The following is a 22060-nucleotide window of genomic DNA, read 5'->3' on the forward strand; positions in this document are numbered from 1 at the left end:
AATTTAAACTGATTTTTTTTTCGTTGTTGATCAGTAATTTGTGCACTTACTTAAATATCTTTTCTATAAAAAATTAAAAAATGTCAACTAATAATAAGATGAATTTTTTATATTTTTTATTGGAAAAAGTTAACGTGTTGAGAAACTCACACGTAACCCTGCTCTCTACAAAGTTAAGTTGTGTAGTGTGCTTTAAATACAGGATATACAAGAAAAAACTTTATTATGTAAAGATTATTATTATTTATTGCTTTTAAGTTTCATAAAGACTATTATAATGAACAAAAAATATTTTAAACTTTTTTTTAAAATAAAAATAAAATATTTTGTGTCTTTTTAGTTCCTGTAACTGTTCTATAGCACTAAACTGTCGACTGACTATTTCGTAACAGAAAAAAAGGCAATATTAAAAAGTAATAATAATAATAAAACTTTTTAAAAAAAAAGTAATTTACAAAAAATTTATAAATTGATTACAGAAAAATAATAGTGTTTAGAACTAACTTTCAAAAATAAATGATTTTTTTGTCAATAAAAAAAATCAAACATTGCCCTAAATTTACCTTGATGTCCGTACATGGGTTTGTAATAGTTAAGTCGAGCTTTTTGGTTAGTTTGAAACGTGTTTTCACGTGAAGAAGACTTATGAAATTATTTCCAATAGCTGCTACAACAAAGAAATAATCACCACAGAAACACAAAACGGCTCAGCATTGATTTAAAAAAAAAAAAAAATCGACAAAGAGGTAGGATTGGTACTGGCATTATTTGCTAATTTTTCAAGATATTTTCTTTTATGGTTTCGCAGTGAAACATACGTGGATCACATATGCCCCCTCTTTTCCCCCGCTGTAAATTTTAAAATAAATTTTAACTAGCTTCTAGAGCGCTAAATTCATTCTTCTTCCAGAAATCATTTTCCTTCTTTGAACTAAAATTTCTGAAATTCATAAAGTTCAGAATGCAAAAATCTGGCGCTGAAACGGCCGGCGCCGAAACGGTCAGCGCCGAATCGGCCAGCGCCGAAACGGCCGCGCCGAAACAGCCGCGCCGAAACGGTCGCGCCGAATCGTAACAAACCCTCATGGTATGACAGGTAAAAATTGCTTCTATATTTGAACGAAGCAATTGCCTGTTTGGTGATATTTTGATAGTTGAAATGTTAACCCTTAACTCCAGTGGGTTAACCCTTAACTCCAGTAGATAGCCTTCATTGGTGACCACTTTTTCGTTTCTTCATTCTCTTAAAATGACAGTCTTACCAGTAAAACAATTAAGTTACCGGATTCATTTGCAGCCTTGGCCAAATGAAGCATTTCCCTGCATGTCAAACATTGCTCAAAAATATTGTCAGATTATAAATAACTTACAGAATTTTTGGTGCTTCAACAATGAAATAATGCCGTCACGCATACTATGGCGCTAGTTTCATTGTTGTTGACGTCAGCTGGTTACTCGATCAGTGATTTCGACTACTATATACATGAAGATTCTATAAAATTAGCGAGCCATAGGTGCTCATAATTATGCTTTGATGATGTTTTTGGTGAGTATTTTTTGACTGAGTATTTTTGGCTGGATTTTTTATGTTTGCAAGAAAATTACAAAGAAAAAATTTCAATATACATTTTTTTCTATCTTATTCTGTCATGGCTTCTTTTCATCTGTAAACGTTTAAAATGATGATAGCAGAACAGTGCGTAATGTTAAAAAATAACATAATACAGTGGACGACCGAAAAGAGCCTTACCACATTAGTTTCAACATTTTTTCGTAAGTTGGCCACCTTAGGAACACTACTCCTCCCCAAAAATGAAATTAAAAAATCATGGTAATCTCTTTAAATTCAGCCATTTGCATAGCACTGCAGATATATGTTTTACAATCAAGTACTGCCCTTTTGTAATTTAAATTAAAATTAATACTTCGTTTTGCGGAGGTATGGACGGATACAAGGGAGGGGCGATGGAACGATCGCCTCTCCCTTGAGATTCTCTATTGGCAATTTTTCAACATTGAAGTTCGTAAAGAATTTTTTAGTCAATCTGTAATGAATTTAATGGGGCTCTCAACCAGAAATATTTCGGTATTTTTCAAACTTGGAGGTTTAAAATTGCGATTTTAAACCATCTTTGCAACCGTTAGAGGAAGAAATGAGGTTCAAGCACTTCCACTGCTAATTTTTCGAAACTGCAATTCTAGTAATACTATTTTAAACGATGTTCGATAATGTTAGGAGGAGGAAGTTTGGATATTCTCTGTAATTTTTCCAAAATTGAAGTTCTAAAGACGCAATTTCGCCCCTTCCTTGAAGAATTCCTGGATCTGCCCTTGTGCGGAGGGTCTACTTTAAGAACGCTAGCCACCTTAGGCTCTCCTACCTTATTTCAAAGGTTGGTTCATTTGTGATTTCGATAGATTCATATTTTCCTCGGTGTCTCCAAAAAAAAAAAAAAGAAAGAAAAGGGTATTTAGCGTTTTCATTACAATTCACCATTTTCTTTAAATTATCGAGTTCGACTTGAACTCTTATTATGCTGCCTTCCTCTGACTTGTCGAGTGCAACCACAAAACTCTCGTTCTGTTTCAGCCAGGTGAAGGGGAGCAAACTTTCTATGAAGGAGTACCTGTTACAAAGCCTGTGTACAAAAGATCCAGTGTGATCAGATCATATTCGTCGGTAAGTGATGGCTTTTTGTAGTATTTGTGTTTGTTTGAAAGTATTGAAAGCTTTGTTCTTTTGACAAATCACCTTAATAAACGCACAAAAAACGGACATTTGCAGACACTCGTTTAAGGGTCAACAAGAAACTAAACCCCTTTTCTTAGTGCAAAAGAAGGTGTGTTTGGAGTGTTATAACTCCCACATGTTAAGATATTATTAATGACCAAATCAAAATTTTTGGCTTTTTTACATTTCGAAACTCACATGTTTCTGCATTTATAAAGAGGTTGAGGTCTTTATTAGTCCAAAAACACGTGTCTGAAATTTTATTTCTTCAGTACGTTTGCTGCATTGGTTTAATTCGTAAGGGAAGCTGTTGCACCCACGGACGGTTGTACCTACGGACGTTGATCGGGAAATTCCAGGTATCGTCGAGAGAGATCCTAATTGGGGTTCAACGTGTGTGTCACAACCCTCTCCAACACTCCAGAAAGTTTCAACGCCATCAAACGAACATTTTAGATTCTATCACATTTTTTTGGTTTTAGTAGGATCTAAGTAAAAAAATATGAGCAATTTCTTTTTTTTTTTCATCCGTCATGGGTTGTATTATTCATTTTTGTTGTAGGTATCATGATTCCCTATATTTTGAAGGTTTTGTTCCTGATTTTTAACGTTGTAAAACTGTGGTCTTGTCGCTATGACTGGCTTGCAAAACAAAAATGGCGTACCTTTGTACCCAAGGACACATAATCATATGTACTCACAGACGGATATTTTTATTCTCCTTGTATCGCACGAGAGTCTTCTTACAATGTGAAGTACCTCAAAATGGTGTCTTGTCATCAACGTCCGAAATTTGCTTTCAACAATGATAATGAATTTGAAGTAGGGCTTGAAGATACTGTGTTGAAGTAACCCCCACCTGTTGTAGGATCAACAGACCGTCAATACCACCTGTTTTCATTTGAAGTCGACTTTTCTAGATTTTTGTTGGTTTAATCTAAACTAAGTTTTTTTTTTGTAATGGGTTAATTTTGGTTAAAGGTTTCAATTTGCATATAAATTGAGGTTATTATGTAGGTACATAGAGAGCCATACTATCAGAATCTAGTTATTTTTTGTGTAAAAACACATTAATTATTCATAACATCATTAACTCTCTTAAGAGTAATAACTTTTTTAAAGAGTTCACTGATGTTAAAAAATAAGGAAAATTTTTAAAAAAAGGAAAAAAAACCTTCGATTAATTTTAAAAGTTTAATTTCTGTTGGATATTTTATTTAATATTATTTTCAATAGATGTTTGAAGTATTTTAATATAAAATGACTTATAAAAATGTATTGAATATAATTGAGTTCCTCAGACCTATTTATATAATTTTTTTAGTATATCCATGGGTACAAAGGTACCTGTCCGTGGGGTGAACGGGGTGTTGTACTCTGAGAGAAAAAAAGATGGTTTTTAAGAAATTTTTTTTGAAGTTGAAAGCTTTGAGATTTTTACCTGACAAAAATTGCCAAATTAGATGATAAGTTGTAGATTCTGACAGAAATTTTTTCCGACCGATTATCCATTCCCAGAGATCAGCAAAATTGAAAAGTAAATTTTGTCCGTAGGTACAGGCAGTTTCCCCTACAGTTACCTCTAATTCGATCCAATTCGTCTGCTGTCTGGCTTACCATTCCAATTGATCCCAGATTTGCTCAATTTAAGACAGACCGGGGAAACTCGAAGGTCAGAGAAGAGGATAATGGGAATAAGGCAGTTGAGACACCTTTGCTTTGAGGCCGAGTTCTGTCCTGTTGAAAAATGCCTCATACTGCCGTGCTAAGCACAGATGTGGTATCTGCACATTTTATCAAAATTGAGTTATTGTCACCAGGTGGTCATTAGTAATTTAATTTACCTAAATCTCAAGTTCTTTGGCGATTTGTGAACGCGAAATATTAAAAAAAGCTTTAAGAAAAAAGTCGCAATTTTAAGAAAAAACTGCAAATTTGCTTAGTTTGCTAAGGCAATTTGAATGAGTGGTATCTGCGCAGTTACCACTGTTTTCCTTAGTAATTTGTAGATACGACTTTTATACCTTAGTAAAGCAGCATATTTAATAGCGCAGCAGTTTATTGTAACAAAGTACTAAAATTAGTTTATCGTTAAATAGTTGATACAGGTTGATAATAAAAGCCAATACAACTTTGCATAATTGTTAAAGTAAATATTCAGCTTTTTCTATTCAAATGTTTATTTAAAATGCAAATTCTAAAAATGAAATGCGTGTAAAATATTCATATTTAATTCTTTCATGCAAAAAAGAACTCATTTCATTCTACAGCCAGTAATATTTTTATTTAAGTATCGTCTGCTGTCAAAATTATCTTCAAGCTCGGTAAAAATGAATCTAAAAAATAAAACGTTATTAAAAACATTCTTTCAATATAAAAAACAGAAAATTGTTATGGATTACAGTTTTAACTGTCTGGAGTTTTGAAAATGGTATCTTTCAGAAGGTAGATTCTGTTAGATTTGTAGTCTTCTTTACTAATAATAAAGCTGAAAGTCTCTCTGTCCGGAGGATGTCTGGATGTCTGTAGGATGACTGTAGGACCGTTCGGCCGATTTTCATGAAATTTGGCAAAGTTAGTATGTAGCATGGGGGTGTGCGCCTCGAAACGATTTTTCAAAAATTCGATGTGGTTCTTTTTCTATTCCAATTTTAAGAAAAAAATATCATAAGATGGACGAGTAAATTACGAAATTATCATAACGTGGAACCGTAACATGGGCACAAGCCAATTGGCTAGATACGAAATTATCATAACGTGGAACCGTAAGATGGGTACAAACCAACTGGCGAGGAAATTCACCATACATTATTTGTAAATATACAGGCGAACCAAAAGACCTTTTGATTTTTCTATTACAGGCAAAGCCGTGCGGGTATCACTAGTAACATAATAAAGCGAAACAGCTAAGTCCAAAGAAAGCAGATGTTTTCAGTATTATTTAATGATACATTGAGTACGTTTGACTAAGATATTTTTGTCGTATCTGTGCAGATACTCCTAAAAATGCCTAGTAATGGTCACTTACGGTAAAAATAGCTTAGTATATGAAAAGGTTTTGAAAAGAAAATTTGTCGTAATTGCATTTATTAATTTTAAATTAAGATTTTTAGAAAAATATTCTCTTACCATTTTTAGATAAGTTATTTACGAAACAACTACCGCAAGTTGAGCATTTAATTGTCATAAATCAAAGAAACGAGTTGTAAAACTTTAAACATCAATTTCTCATTTTGAGCTCTGCTGCAGATACCACATCTGTGCTTAGCACGGCAGCATAGGAGTTCTTCCATGAGTGAAAACACATATGGTAGAAGGCATTGAGAAGAGATAAAATGGAGGGAGCGAAAATTTCATTCGTGAAGGAAAGACCCCCAAATCCCGTGAGATATTTTAAAGAAAAGCATTGGAAGAAATCAAGTTCCCTTCGCTTCATGCAAAACGTATCAACCATTCGTCGTTGTTGAGTCACGTGACTTGAGTTCTTTGCTCAAGCTTTTGCTTAGCCAATGATTGAACTAGCTCCCGCCATTTACCAATTCCTGTTCTAAGGTATAGAAGGATGTCACACCGCTTCGAGGCAGAACAGTCTCATGCAATGTCCTACATCATCTCGTTCCACAGTTACTTTAAACGCGTCACTAATTCGATCAAACTCATAGGCTGTTCATTTTACCGTCTCAAGACATCCCATGTATGCTCAATTTGGGACAATCAGGGGATCGCGAGGTGATAATGGGAAAGAGGAATGCCCTTGACGCTCTTTCTGTGTGTAACCGAGCATTGTCCTGTTAACAAAGGGTCCCTGGGAGCTTCACGATGTGAGACAGCACATGTGATTGAAGCATGATGCTAACGGACCGTTATACTGTCATGGTGCTGTGGATCATTATTAAGGTTGACCATGTTTCGTATAAGATAGCACTCCATAAAATCACACCAGCAGTAGGCACGGTGTGAACCACAAAAGTGCTATTATAGCGTTCACAATAAAACTCTCCTCACACGTACATGATTCTCATCACTGCCCTGATTGAACCTGGTTTCGTCGCTGAAGACGATCTGGTTAAATTCGATTGCAGTCCAATTTCGTCGAACGGTTCAACGGAGGTGACGGTGCGAAAACTCTAATCCTGTTGTTTTTAACTATAATCAATGTTGTATAGATGTATGTAAGTACAATTTCTTTCATGCTGACAACTCTTTCTGGATTAGCATGTTTTTATGGCAAAGATTGTATTTGTACAATTTTTACTCTGCTCAGTGTAACGATTTATGATTCGCTTTTTCAGGATAAAAGAAGTCAGCGAGATCTGACTGCCGACGAAATTTGGGAAGCAGTGAGTATCTACTTTTTTAATTGTCATTTTGTTGGCTTTCAAATTGCTCGGCGTGAGGTTAAGATAAACTAAAAAAAAACTGAGTTTAAGCTAATATATGAGATTAAGCTTTGAACGATACATTTCAAACTAGACGTTGAAAAAAATTACGAAAGAATTGAATTTAAAAGCACACAATAAATAATTCAGTGTGTTCGTAGTCAAGAATTTAAAAGAATGGAGTTTGTTCCTCGAGATCTGTGCTAAGACTTAGTGCGGTGTATAAGTTTCAATGAATGACATGTAAAATCCAGTGTAGATGGATATCGGATAAAAATCAGCTTGATGTAGCGTTAAATGAGAAAATTATCTATATATTTCATAAAAAGCGAAAATTATTTATTATAGGAAAAAACAACTGTTCGAAGTGGGAAGGACGAAAGCGAAAGGGACCGTGCTCGGAGGAAGAGATACGAACGAACGAACAACAGGATGCTTCAAGAGTCGAGATCGGAACATGTTTTTGACAAGGTAATGTCCTGAATCGGGACTCTTCAGGTAATATGTTTGGTCGTGATTTGAACGTAGCTAATAACGTTTTATGCAAAAAATAAAATAAGAGCTCAAATTTAATAGAAAATTGGTTATTTTACTCCATTTAAAACTGAAAATGTAAAAACACTCAAAAAGACATTTGAAAATGTAAAATACATGGCGGTGTTTAACCTTTTTTTTTTGTGTGAATCTTTTTTTAAAGTGCTTATAAGAGTACGAATTCTTGATTAAGGGACCTAATTGAAAATGAAAACAAAACGTACACAAAAACACTTATCAACTAACCATGATATTTATCCTTTAGAATTTTTTTTGATAAACCGCACTACTGGGAAACACAAAAACGAATACCTTAAACGCGGCCTACTTTGGCCCACATTTTGGAACTTTTCTCAAAAATTTTGTAACTATTCATATTTCCAAGCTGTGGAAACTTGTTTCACACATCTAGAGTTCTCTTACTTTAATTTTTGAATAGTGATCATTTTATTTCCAACTATTTTTACCCTTTATTATTGTGTTTTATTTGGGCCAATGTTACCCTTGCGTTTGGGTTACTTTGGCCCAAAGTTATTTCTCCTATTTAAAATCATTGCAAAACTAATTAGAGTCAAAGAAAGACGTATATCCATACAAAAAACTATTTATTTGAAAAAAAAAGTACATTAAAAAAAAGTTTGAGTCACACATTTTTTGTTTTAAAGATTTTTTTTTTTTTAAATGTGTGTACATACCTAGTTATTACCTCGGAAATTGCCGACAGAGTACGGTCATCTTTTCATTAATTTTAGAGGTTGAAAAATTTTACTAACCGAATGCCATTCGTAAAAACAAAGGATCCTAAATTGTCGGCCACTTCCAAAACTTGTTGGTGTGTTCCATACCCTCAGCGTTAGCGCCTTCTTCTCTCACATCAACAGCTATCCCTGAAAACCTGAACCCATTTATTCTACAACAACAAATTCCAACAACTTTAACAAAATTTGTAAGAAGTAGATGCAATTTCGTAGGTCACTTTTTTCTAAACCTGCTACATTTTTCAGTTCCTCTTCATTTTTTTATAATAAAAGTCATGTAACTGAGCCCTGATGAATTGAGTCTGCAATCTCTCTCTTGATCCGTTGCCGAGAATTTCAGGTTTTTTCTTGTGCTTTTCCTGTTTAGAGTCAATTTTTAGCTATTCTTCAGTCTTTCAAATTTCTCTGACGGATTTTTTCAAGTTTTATACTGGGCCAAAGTAGGTCGTAATTTTTAGGTTAAGAAATATGTTGTCATTGTCAATTTTTTAAATAAAAACCTTAACAGAAATGAGAAGTAAAACTATACTACAGCATAGAGTGCTAAATAGGTACTTAAAATACTCTTAGCTAATATAAAAGTGTTTCTACATGGAAAAGTTTGAAAGGTTATGAAGACACATGCTAGTGCAGGGAATGCAGAACTATTGTCCATTTTCTACGAGAAGGCACTTGACTCCTCCCTCGTCACGTGGTATCCGATGATTCTATAGGTCCGATAGACGGTATATTCAGATCATAGCATTTTGCAGTAAAAGCAGCAGTTTTTTAAAATGTAAGAATAACTAAAATGACAACAGACAAGTGAAGCAAGTAATGTAAGGGCACTAAGACTTTTTTGCAGATTAAAATGCACGCCCAAGTTAAGAATGTCTGGTTTTGTCTCCTTTAGAAGCGCGTGGATGGCTTACCGATCACCCCCGCGTAAAATGGAACTCTACGTTCGAGGAGGCGGGGCGAAGTGCCTTCTCGTGAAAAACGGACAATATTAGTGTTGCTTTTTGAACATAGCAGTGGAACTGTTTGGTACACATTACTGAGCGCTGGGGGATGCTCTCTAGTGGTTTCGATCAAAATATGTTTAAAAATTGCTTCCTGAAGTTTGAAAGAGAAAGTTGTATCTTTTTCACCATTTGGGCCAAAGGACCAAAGTTGCCTGCGTTGTTTACAGTAGTATATTTTTTAAAAAATAACAATGTCAAGTTAGTTTGGAAAGGTACTTAAACGTTTTTTTTTTTAAATTTTCTTTCGTTCTTTTTTTTTCTTTCGCTTGCTAATGCTAAAAATCTGATTTGTTTTATTATGCGTACTTTTTTCAGAACGAAGAAGATCTCTTCAAGAAGATGCCGTCTGACATCAAGGAAAGAGTGAACGAAATTCGATCTAAGATGGCCAAGCAAATAGAACTGGCTCGAGAGTATCAGGTATGCGTGTTCTTGCTGTTTTTATAAGACTCGCGGAAATCAATTTGTGTACAATTGTTTGATCAACGTGAAGTGTTCTGTGCTCGATCCTTGTCTTAGCCCAGTTCGAAAATCATTCCCGCTAGGGAATGATGGATTAATAAATTTTGGTCCCCACTGCAACAAAACCTGGCCCCTCTCCAGAGACTAACAGTGTATATTTACAACGCTAATAAGTTTTAGCGCTAGTTTTTTTCAATGTCTTGGGCCGTTGGGGCCCTTAAGGTGAATGATCTTAATTAAGTATTTCCCTCAAAATATCTGTCAGTTCGTTTTTGGAAAAAAAAAGGTGGGGGGTAGGGGGGACATAAGAAAGGCATCTTTACCCTTTTTTAAAGTTAAAGTGTCGTTGGATAAAATTGCTTTTTTCATACAATTTACTTCTAATATAATATTTACTTAATACTTATGAATTTTTTTAAGAAAAAAAAGGGGAGGGGGACAATAGGTGTCGATCAATCAATCAATATATATATATATATATATATATATATATATAGGGGGCGATGGGCTGAAAAACGTTGTGAACCACTGGATTTACATCTACTCTTGAGAAAATCGTCAGTGCCTCAAGTCTGAGAAAAACTAAATGATTTCTGTAAAAGTAGTTTTTCTGCCAGCTAAGTGTCTGTTCAAGGAAAACAACCTTCGGTGCAGCATTTTGTATTTATCATGGTGTATTAGAGAAAATACCGTTGTAATTGAATGTTTAAAAGTATGTTTATATTACGAATATTATTCACCCTTTATATTAGAAATCATTAATTACACCCCTCCCCTCTTATTTTTAATTCAGATAACAGTTTCGAATACTTTAGCATAATATAATGCTTACTAACTACTTATCCACTTTCTGGTAACAGTTCTCAACACTTTTTAGTTAATAAATATTTTAGAAAGAACTAATTCATTGAAAAGTTATGAACCGTTATTGCTGGCAAGAGGTAATCAAAGCTTTTAAAGCGACTATGATAAACAAAATCCAATGGGTCAAGTTACGTCCAATCATTTCCCTACTGTTGTGTATTTGAAGTGTGTTGCTTAAGCAATAGCTCAAACTGTAAATAAAAGAAGCCGCGAAACATTTAGCATTGATTAATCATTTCGTTTTTCAGCATTCCGACTTTGACTCTGAGGCCATGTTCATGCAAGAGGAAAATGGCAGAGTGAGTAGTTTCGATTTAAAATCCACATTTTTTTCATATGAGCATGCTTCTGATCCGTCAATGATTCACGAGGTTTTGCTTACCAATGGGGTCGTTTCCGAAATTTTAAAACGTATTTTTTTCTAAAAGAACATGCTTAATAGGATTGGACCATTTTTTGAATAATTTGATAAACTTTTAATATTTTTTTAAATATTTTAATCGGTGCGCTGATTCAATTTTCTTTTTTACGCTTCTGCACATGACTTCACAAGTGATGAAATGCCATTCACTGATACCATTAGCGCAGAGCGCAATATTTAATTCCTTTCTTTACTCACATGTACTTACTGGCAACGATATGGTTGATAGCAAGCGTAGAGTGCAATATTTAATTCGCTTTTGAATCATCACAACCTGGAAACGCGGTAGACAGCAAGCGTAAACAATCAGCGCGCCAGTGGAGTGTATGCCAAAGTTCATCACTTGTGACGGCATAAAGACCCCGCCTTATTTGAAAAACCGGACAGTTTAAAAGAAATAATTAAAAATTAAACGTTTTGAAAATAAAAGATTTTCCTCTTTCCAAGTTTTTTTTTTTTTTGCTCATTTAATCAACTTCAGTGCATAAAAGTATAACTTTTGACTAATAGAAACAACCCCATTATTAATCATTTTCCTTTCGTGAACAAATATCATGCGTTTTTTAATTTAGCTGCAATTAGAGTGAGATTCTATAGAGTGAGATTTTTCAATCATCATCTTTTTGGTAAAAGCCACTAAAGGGCTATGTAGAAATGATGTCACGCTTTGAGAGGGAGGAGGGTTTGAGAAACTGACAGTTTGTAAAAAGGGGGAGGGAGGTGGTAACAGGAGATGTGATATCACGCATTTTTTTTTATAAGAATGTGTGTCCCTTGGCTTGTTTTTTAGAGTTATTTAGACGGGGTAGTTCATTTTCAATTCTATGAATAAATGGTTACTAAATTATGAACCAAAACCTAGAGTAATAATAAATGATAAAAGCAGATAAATTTAAATATTTTATTTCTTATATGTTAATATTTTCTAGTTACTTAAGAAAAGAGAAACACTTTGAATAAGGAAAAAATTAACAGTATTTACATGTACTTTTCATTTGTTAGAACTCTTTTGGTTTTAATATTTTGTAAAAATCTTCACAAGCTAATTCAATATTGGTTTTATATATTAATGTTACAAATGACAAAGTAATTATCATAAATAATCCTTCACAGTTAATTATTTTTTTGACTTTTTTGATCATCTAAAGTCAAATTTATCATTTTTCGGGACGTGAAGTAAACTGGCCGAAACGCCGGAGTTTTGTATGAAACCCGAAACTGTCCCGGTCAAACTGGGATGTCTGGCAAGCCTAGGTTTGCCCCAACTACAGATGCTTCATTTATTACTTTCTTTCTCTCATCATATTAAAACAAGAAAAATTGTATTTAAAAAAAGCTTTAAAAAAAATAAAGTTAACATTAATAGTTCTGATTGTTAATATGTCAAAATATTCTACGCAGAAATTCAAGAAACCAGTGGAATCAGAGATCAAAGGTTTTGAGAAGGTAAGTTCAATATGTAAAACATTTTGAGTTATTTCCCAGATTCTTCTTTTTTGTGTTGCATATTCCGAAATAGATAAAAACAAAAGTATTTCACCACTCACATAACAATGACGCTGCTGTCCCAGTTCTTTCATTGAGTTCATAAGCATTTACTGTTTATGATATAAATATGAATGCTATAAATTATTTCAGCTGCATATTATGTCATTAAATTCTTGCGAAATAACCATAAAGTGAGAATAAAATAAATTTTTAGCGAGAAAGTGGAACAATAATTTATGACAACAAATTCGGTTGGAAAAGTTATCTGAACAAAAAAAAAAAAAAAACAAAAAAAACGGCGATTCTCGGAAAAATGTCCCTTGCGTAACGCTAACTTTTTTTATTTTATTCAAGTAACTATTGATTAAATATGGGATTAACTGCTATGCTTTGATAGTATATTAAAGCATGCATTAATATTATTCCCCAACAGCATTATTTTTTGAAGGCTTTGGTTAGCTGGAAAAAATAAAAAACTTAGCGTTACGCACGGGACATTTTTTCGAGAATCGCCCGAAAGGCTTTTAGCGTAATGTTGATTCATAATTTCTCTATTTTTAAAAGCCTCAGACATTTTTTAATATAGTAAAATATCATTACAGCGAATACCAATACAGCAAAATATCCGTTTTTACAAAACAAATGTTCAGTCCCGTAGTAACTATCCTCAGATTCTAAAATAAGAACACCAAGAAAAATGCCTAAAGTATTGTACGGCCGTCCAAATTTGCGAAATAAGGATTGTAAAAACACTTGAAATGTATGATTAACCGGATTCAAAGATACCCTGCCACTTAATGGTGCATGTGCAAAATATGGTGTAAAATAAATTATTTCAACAAGAGAAGTGCAACTTTGAACCAGGGAAATAACGTTTCTTTGTGTTTAAAAAATCCCCATTCGCATTTGATAAAGTAACTAAATTTCTGAAATTTATTATATTACATCATAGAGCATTACAATGTCGAAAGCAAGATTTCAACAACTCTGCGTTAGTAGCACTAACTTTTGCAGAGTTAATGCGATCCTCCGATATAGTATCCATTATTTCAAAAAGCACTACTATCAGCGGATGCCATTAGTAAGAGAATTCTGACGTCCAGTTTCTCCACCTAATGAAGGCGCCTGGGCTCTATTCGATGCGAAACTGCACTCGGAATTTAATTTTGCCAAGAGCACTCCAGAGTTCTGGAGAGATTTTTTACCTGCCGTATGATTACATAACATGGACGCTGTCGGTTTTCTACACCTTTGAAATACACCGGCTGGAGTCAGTGACGAGCCTGTGCCTTTGGGCGTGAAATCGAAGACCAGCCACAACAACACTCTGTCGGCAACAACTTCAAACCGGCATTCGAGAGTAGCTTCTGAGTTATTGGATTAGACAGGGTGAGGCTCCTCCCGTGTTATTAAAGAGCTCTGTTCGAGTTGTAGTGGGGATACAGTAGCGGAAGTATTATCGAGCGATGACAGTAGTTTCACCGCTGTATCCCAAGACCCTTAACTTCTTGCTAAATATCTTGAGATACATTTTGATTCAAAACATTCCGTTACTGAATCGCAATTGGTAGTTAATTTAAAGTTAGATATTGTTGCAAGTTTATGAAGCACGTTTTAAAAATTGACATGACGAAACATGAAATAAAATGCAAACCAATCCGCCAATTTTGTTCGGTCCCTCAACGAGATTGATGAAAACCATTCTCGCGAAGCGACTATATTATCATAACCCCGCTCATCATTGCACCGCTGTTTCCCATAATTCCGACTTCAATTTCATCTCTTTTCTACCATAGCCATCCCTACCTCTATGTAAGTTTCTTTACTCAATGACTCTCATAGTTCAAAGTAACCTAAAATGATTGTACTCTTTTCATCTGACTACGCGTGCGCGACGTAAAGGAGGGCAATATGTTTATGAGTCTATGTATGTTTTTTCCTATGTGGCGTTGTAAAGGCTAAACGCCTTGACCAATTTTGGTGATTCTTACGTCAATCGATTTGTCTTAACCTGGGGAGTGTCACTAAACACATTGACAGTAATCAAAGTTCACCATATCAACTACCAATCGCCATATTGTCAGTTCGGGATCGTGTCGCACGCAACCTGCGTGCGAGAAATACAGGTAGCGTTTTTGCTGCCTTAATTTTTTGTTTGCTAAGTCTACTAATTCGATTTTCATCTCTAACATGTTGCATTTGTTTTTGTCGTGATTCAGGGACTGAGTTTCATGACGTGTACTTTCGTGACGGGCTTTTTTAGTTTTGCAAAAAAGATTTGACTGACGATGTTTCCGAGCTCACGTCATCATGAGTTATATAGGCTGTTTATATAGCTGTGGTTGACTTAAGTTCGCGCACTTTTGCTAAAGGTCAAGCATATGTAGTTTAAGCTGAGTTCGGCCCTGAGAGGGACTAATAATCAGTAGTTTAGACCACCGCAAGTTACTTAATAATCCTCAGGATATAAACTCTCTCAATAAAATGACAAAATTACGAAATTTACCGTCTTATAATCATAATAACAAGTCAGTGATAATTCCCTAAAAGGTGTAAAATAAAAAATAATTATTAAATAAAAACAAAAAACCCGACTGCGTAAAAGTAAAAAAAACTAAAAAGAATTGTAGTTTTTTACAAAAGGAAAACGATTCGTTCTTTTATGTTGTAGGACCTTCAGAAAAATAAATATGTCCCTGAAGGGATAAAATATCTCTGAATTTGTGAGTAGAGTTCCCTTTTCACAACTTGTCCCTAAATTTAAAAATAGTTTGTGCGGAAATCACTTTTTAAATTGTCCCTTTTTAGCCTACTTTCCCAGTAAAAGTCAGAAAAAGAAGAAAAAAGCATGAAAGAAGGCTTAATGCAGCTTAAAAATGTCGCGAAAAAAAAAATCAAAAACAAATAAAATAGTTAAATAAATATCGAAAAATTAAAAATTGGAAAGTAGGGTATTGAGATGGGGGAAAATGTCTGTCTGTACCCCCCTAATAACTTTTGAATGAATAGTCCGATTCGAACAAACTTTTTTTTGTTCGAAAGATCTCGGCGAGGCCACCTCATTCCTATATTTCATTTTTTTATTTGAACTATTTTTTTGTTCAATTTTGAACAGTTCAAATTCCTTAACATTAGCGCTTACGGGGAAACTGAAAGTCAGTCTAGATTCCGTACTTGAAGGCGGATTTATTTCAAACAAATTTTGTTGGAAATAGCTCTTGACGTCAAACTCCAGACTCCGACTCCGAGAATTTAGAGGCACCTGACTCCGACTCCAACTCCTGTGCCCGACAATTAATCGGACTCCGACTCCCCGACTTCGACTCTGACTTCGTAGCTTTGGCAAAAATTTTTACACGGAGAACAAATGACTGACTCCGATTCTTGGATATTCGTCTCTTACTCCTTTATCCCAAAATGAGATTGACTCGGACTCCGACTCCGCAGCTATGGTTTTCACGGTGAAATAATTATTGTTGATATGATTTGTTTTTATTTTCACGCTAAAGTTCTAATTTAGGTATTCAGTTTTCGGCGAATAAACTCGAAGTCATTTATGTTTCTACATAATGATATGCGCAGACGATTTTTTTTTTTTTTTTTTGACAATGAAAAGTATTCGCAACTCCAACGAACTATAGGGGGCACTGCAGTCACTGTCTAATGGCGGAATTAAAAACTAAAACAAACGCATGTGGTAACGAAGAAAATGCTAAAAGTGTTGTGATTTTTGTTGTTATGTATGATTTTTTCGCTTTATTCATTTGAAAAGATTTTTTAAAGTCTTTTGGTTATTCTGACCCATATAGAAAGAGATTAGAAACCAAAAAGCAAACAATTAATGCAGAACACATAGTAAGTTGTTCTGAAGCAGCCATTTTCACGATGTTGAATTCGGAATTCATAAATTTTTGGTTCGCTTCGGACGGCATTTTCATTTTGTACCGTTTTTTCTATACATTAGTACATATTAAGTTCAGTTTCCTGACATTTCCGGCATTTGTTGACATTTTTGTCACATAGTGCACATACGTGGCAGACTGTCAAGAGTAACGTTTAACACTAGATAATTTATTTCTATGACTATATGATTGGATATCTAAAGAAATCATGCATTTAATTCATTCGTCATGGAAATGATTTACCTGATATGCGAAATCTTGTCAAGATACATTATTCTTTCACACAATTTTAAAACCATAACCTTATAAACAGATTTTTGGCGAACTTTTATTTTTTATTGTTCAAATTCTTAACGTTCTTTCTGGATTTTTCAATCTGTTCTGCGATAAATATTTTCAAGAAAATTTATTTGCATACTTTCTATTTCAGTAGGATACTGTAGTAACAAAGGTTATTTAAATCATTTATGTGGAATTAGGTTAAGGAAAAGTGTCCAGTCAATGTTGTTAAGTTCGTTTTTTTTTTCTTCATCGAATTGAAAAACTGATATTTATTCAAATTCACTCAGAACAAAATAAATAAAATGTGTACTCACAGTTTATATATGGTGGTAGTTTTCTTTTCAGTTGATTGACCATTATTTCTTTTTACTTATCGAATTCTGTAATCTTACTATCATTTTATTCCACTCATGATAAAAATTAAAAATGGTTTAACTAAAAACGCGAAATCTCGCCAAGGCTACTTTGCTCGCACAATTCCAAAACTATAACCCTAAACAAATTTGGCGAAACCTTTCAGCTGAGAATAAAAGGAATAAAGTAAATTCTTTCTCGGTTAAACATTTTTCATTTTGTTCTACGATAATAAATTCAAGAAAATATTTTGCATACTGTCCATTCCAACTAAATGCTTCTGTAAAATATGATTAGTTAAATTAATTTAAGATTAAAAAAAACTCATATTCTTACAAATTCATACAAAACAATAAAAAATTTTACCTGGTATAACGTTATCCAATTTTGTTAATCCAGAGTTTTCTTGTTTACGCTTCCACCATTTAATACTTTTTTGAAAGAAATAAGGAAAACTAACATTATTTTGAGAAGCTCGAGAATACTACTAAGGGACGAATTAATTTCTGTTGTTGAAGGCGTTCTTAGACATGTTGAATGCGTTACTCAGAACAAACTGACCGCGTTTACGTCAACAGATACACGTGGAGCGCAACGTGGCAATGTTTTAGTTGCATTCGCAGTTTTATAAATCATCGCAAGGTAGCGTATTCGAGCGCTGGAGTTCCGAATTTCTTTTAAATTGACATTATATTGTTTTTATTTATTTTGGTAAGTGCATTAATGCATTTAAAAATTATTTTTGGCAACAGGGGAAAAAGAAACGATTTTTTTTTTTTTTTTGATATGATGTATTTATTTTAATAAGCTTATTAATTTTAATTATTATTTTTTCCTTTTGAAAGCTGTTAAAGAATTTTTTTAAGGGAAAAAAGTGTACTAGCTGCTTTGTTTAAAAGGTGCTGCTTTATTATTATTACTATTATTATTATTATTTTTTTTTTTTTTTTTTACGCATCTAACGTTTTTAGATGTGTGAGGAATACTTTATTCCTAGAAATTAGCAAAAATATGTTTGAAACAATTTGCGATTTTAGCTTTTTTTGAGAATTTTGATCAGGTACTAGAAAGTAGTATTGGTATACGAGAAAGTAGGCTCGTATAGTTCTAGACGGAACTTCTTGTTAAACATTCCTTCAAAAATTTTCATTCTATGAGCTTTTATCCATAATCATTCAGTTATAATGAGATAAACAAAAATGATCGACATTGTTCAGAAAAATAAATCATGGAGCCAAAACTATAAATGAAGAACAGAAATTGCTGTGTAATTGTATACATGTGTTTAGCCGTTGCTAAGAAATCATTTTGCAATGCAATAAAAAAGACTCGTTATAGCTTCAAAATATGTGTATTTTTTCTCTAATAACGTATACTTTATCATTAATCTATTATTAAGGTCATAACTTTCTCACAAGTTCTTCTATTAATATTTTCTATAATGAATTCTTCCAAGTTTAAATTTGCCACTGAATGGCATAGATATTAAAACGTTGAATAGCAAAAAGCCTTAATTTTTAAGCAAGTTGGTTCAGAAGCTATTTTTTCTACCATATAATTATAAAAATTCTTGTTAAACATCTATTGTTTTAAATTTTTAAAGAGGTTTTATTTTACTTTTAGTTGTTAGTTTCATGCATCAAAACAACTTAAATTTCTTCATTTTTCTTTTCGAAAATGGGAACGTGTATTCATTTTAACATAACAAAAAAATTGAGGCACTAAATATATCACAGGTTAGCAAGACTTTTGTCTGGATTTTCATTTTTAAAAGCTTGGCAGGCTACATGAGGTGCTCCTGAAGTAGTAAATGAGTAAGAATGATATCTCATTCAAAACATTACAGCCTCAGTGAAAACTAAAACTTAAAAATATCAAGATTACGTAGGTGCACTATACTATGCATTAGAAACTTAAAATAATTATCAACACTTTGTTTCTTTTCAAGTATGTGAAAGAAAATGGTAGCGAAGTGTGGATCAAAACAGAAGACAAGATGTCCAGACATGACCGAAGGAAACAGGAACTGGTTTTTAATCCTGAATAAAAACAATCTCTACCAACTGATACAGTTAATTGTGAAGTTTCCCCCCCCCCCCCCCCCGGTGAACTTTTTAAAAGTAAAATCATACATTTATAGCCGAACTTTCAGATTAAAACTTTATCTGCAATTTCTTGAAGAAATCAGTTTAATAAAGAGTGAATGAAACATGTTTGCAGAGTTTATCAGTAGAAGGAAATTCCAATCTAATTATCACGTATCAGAAATCTGCCCTTAAACTGAATCCAGATATTTTTTCATAGTGACTAAAATACGTTTTTATCCCTGAAAAGATAGTTAGAATTAAAAATAAAGCAATAAAGCTTTTAACTCGATTCTAATTTTTAAAAAAGAATGCAGTGGTTTCGCCCTACAAAACGAATCGACTTTCCTGAAAGGACTATAACGAGAGTTTTTCACGAGTGACGAATTTTATAGCTGACGCGATTTCTTCACATACAACACGCAAATTTTCATCAAGGAATCGCTGGGCGTAAGTATAATCTTCAATACTGGCTACTAGATATTGGTTTTGTGAATGGACTTCATCCTTTTAGCATCACTGAAGAGCGAAAGTTACCACGCTATACTAGTCGAATCATACCTTTGTTAGTGTATGCAAAAACACACTCTGTATTTTCCACTCTAAATGTGAAAGCAATTTAGCATTGTAGTATTTAAGCATGCAGCTTTAGCTTCAAATAGGAAACAAAGTTTCTTACAATTAAAGAAAAAGTGAAGATCCTTGATATGCAGTCATCCGTGAAGCTCATCGATATTGATCGAATGAGCTTCACGGCACCAACCATCAACAAGTTCAATTTTTTAGTAATTATTATTACTCTATATACTGTACCGTTGTGCATGGACGTCACGGCCGGGGGGGGGGGGGTCCAAGGGGTCCGGAACCCCCACCCCCCCCCCAATATTAGAGGACCGGACCCCCTCAATATTTGAAAATCGGACCCCCTCGATAATTGTCAAGATGAAATTCATTATTTTGGGGAAATTATTTTTGCTTTGAAGACTTTAAACAGTTGCATAATACATAATTTACCGTGTTTAATTCATATCAAATAAAACGAAATGAACATCGGAAAAAAAATGAACTAAAAAAAAAAAAAATAGGTGATGTGTATAGTGAACGGAAAGTCGGAAAGTGAACACCATTGACAAACCATTGCTCTGCTCTCTGCGCACAGTAGCTTCAGTGGAGGATGCTAGAAAGGGGACACCTTCTCCCGAGTGCAACGTCAACCATCCATAGTCGAGTTTCCGGCGTATATGGACACCCTCCCCCCCCCCTTTTTACGACTCTCGTGCTAATAAGTCAACAGAAGTCAGACGGGGATCTGAGTTTCTGCCCCTTTTTTTTCTTATCTCGTTTCTCGGCGCTTCCAGGTTTCTTTTTCGAATTTTGCAGTGTTTGTTTCGCCGCTTCGATTCAATTTATAGCGACCCTGATGTTACCCAAACAAAATGAGACACCAGACCTCTTTGGCGGTTTTTTGCAGCTGGCAACAACACCCTGGCCAAAGGATGCACAAAAATTTAGAAGACCACTTAGCTGGTCAAAGGTTAAGTTTGGGGTAGAAAGGGAAAGGAGACGTGTCATGTGTTTGACATTATTCAACACGTGGCTTCAAAGTACCTTACCGAAGCGCAGTTTCTGAAATGTGTTTGCGGCATCTCAAATTTAAACAAAAAAGCGTTATGTTACAGAAAAAAAAAGAGGAGGAGTCTAAAAATTAACGTGCAATTTCAAAAGCAAATCGTAAGCCAGCATAACGTTGAATACTGCGATGTCACTTCCGATAGACCAACAAAAAAAAAAGAAGCGCAAGATGACCAGAAAAAAAGAAGAGAAAAATAAAAGGACGTTCCGACAAAAATAAAGATAATTTCATGTGGTCTTTTGGTCTCCTTGAGAGGAGGTGACCTGAAGAGCGCTCCTATTTTCGTAAAAATACTTTTTTTTATATATTCGATTGCGGCTATGGAGAGGTGGCTTGAAACGGGAAAATGTAGCAAACCTTCTACATCAAATGAACCTGAACAATTTTTAACAGCTGAATCATCATCAACATCCATGAACCATCTTCAAAAAATCATAAGACCGTGATAGGTAAGTATCATTCTGTTTAGTGTAATACATGCAGAGGCTCCCCAATTTTATACTATTCAGATGGGGTTACTTCTCGATTTTCCGAATGAAATTCCTAATTACCCACATCACTACATCTAATGAGAATATCTTTTTAATGCAATATTTCGCAAAAAACTACTCGAAATTTGAAGACTCGTCAGACAAAATTTTCTGGGAAAGGAAAGTTTATGAAAGTTCACAGTGACCTCTTATCGAGTAGCCCCTGAATGCCTGCTAATCAGGTACGCTTTACAGTCAATATTTTGACATTATGAGTCCTATTGGAGCTATTGCGTTCAACTCTCTCTTTTTTGAAATGTTTCAACTTTTATAAATTTTAATGGAATAAATAATACTCTTTTAGTTATTAAGGCTTAACAGAAAATTATCCATTAATAATCCTGCTTTACTGAACAAATTTTATTGAAATAACCCATTTTAAAACTTATAGTCACATGCCAGAAAAAAGCAGTTCATTTCTCTATCTCTTTCCCATCGTCCGCTGATCAGAATTCAATTATACACCAAATGCTGTTTGTTCTTTGTGTAGGCCAGTACTTAATCTGTGAGGTGTGCCTCTCAAGGCAGGCTTGTCACTTAAAGAGGATCAGGAGGGGCACTTTCCCTGCTGACTTTGAGAAATCAGAAAGTAATGTATTTACATGGGCATGGTTTTTGCTGTTTTTTGGTTTCA

The sequence above is a fragment of the Uloborus diversus genome, chromosome 4, assembly GCF_026930045.1.
Source record: "Uloborus diversus isolate 005 chromosome 4, Udiv.v.3.1, whole genome shotgun sequence".
In the NCBI taxonomy this organism is placed as follows: domain Eukaryota; kingdom Metazoa; phylum Arthropoda; class Arachnida; order Araneae; family Uloboridae; genus Uloborus; species Uloborus diversus.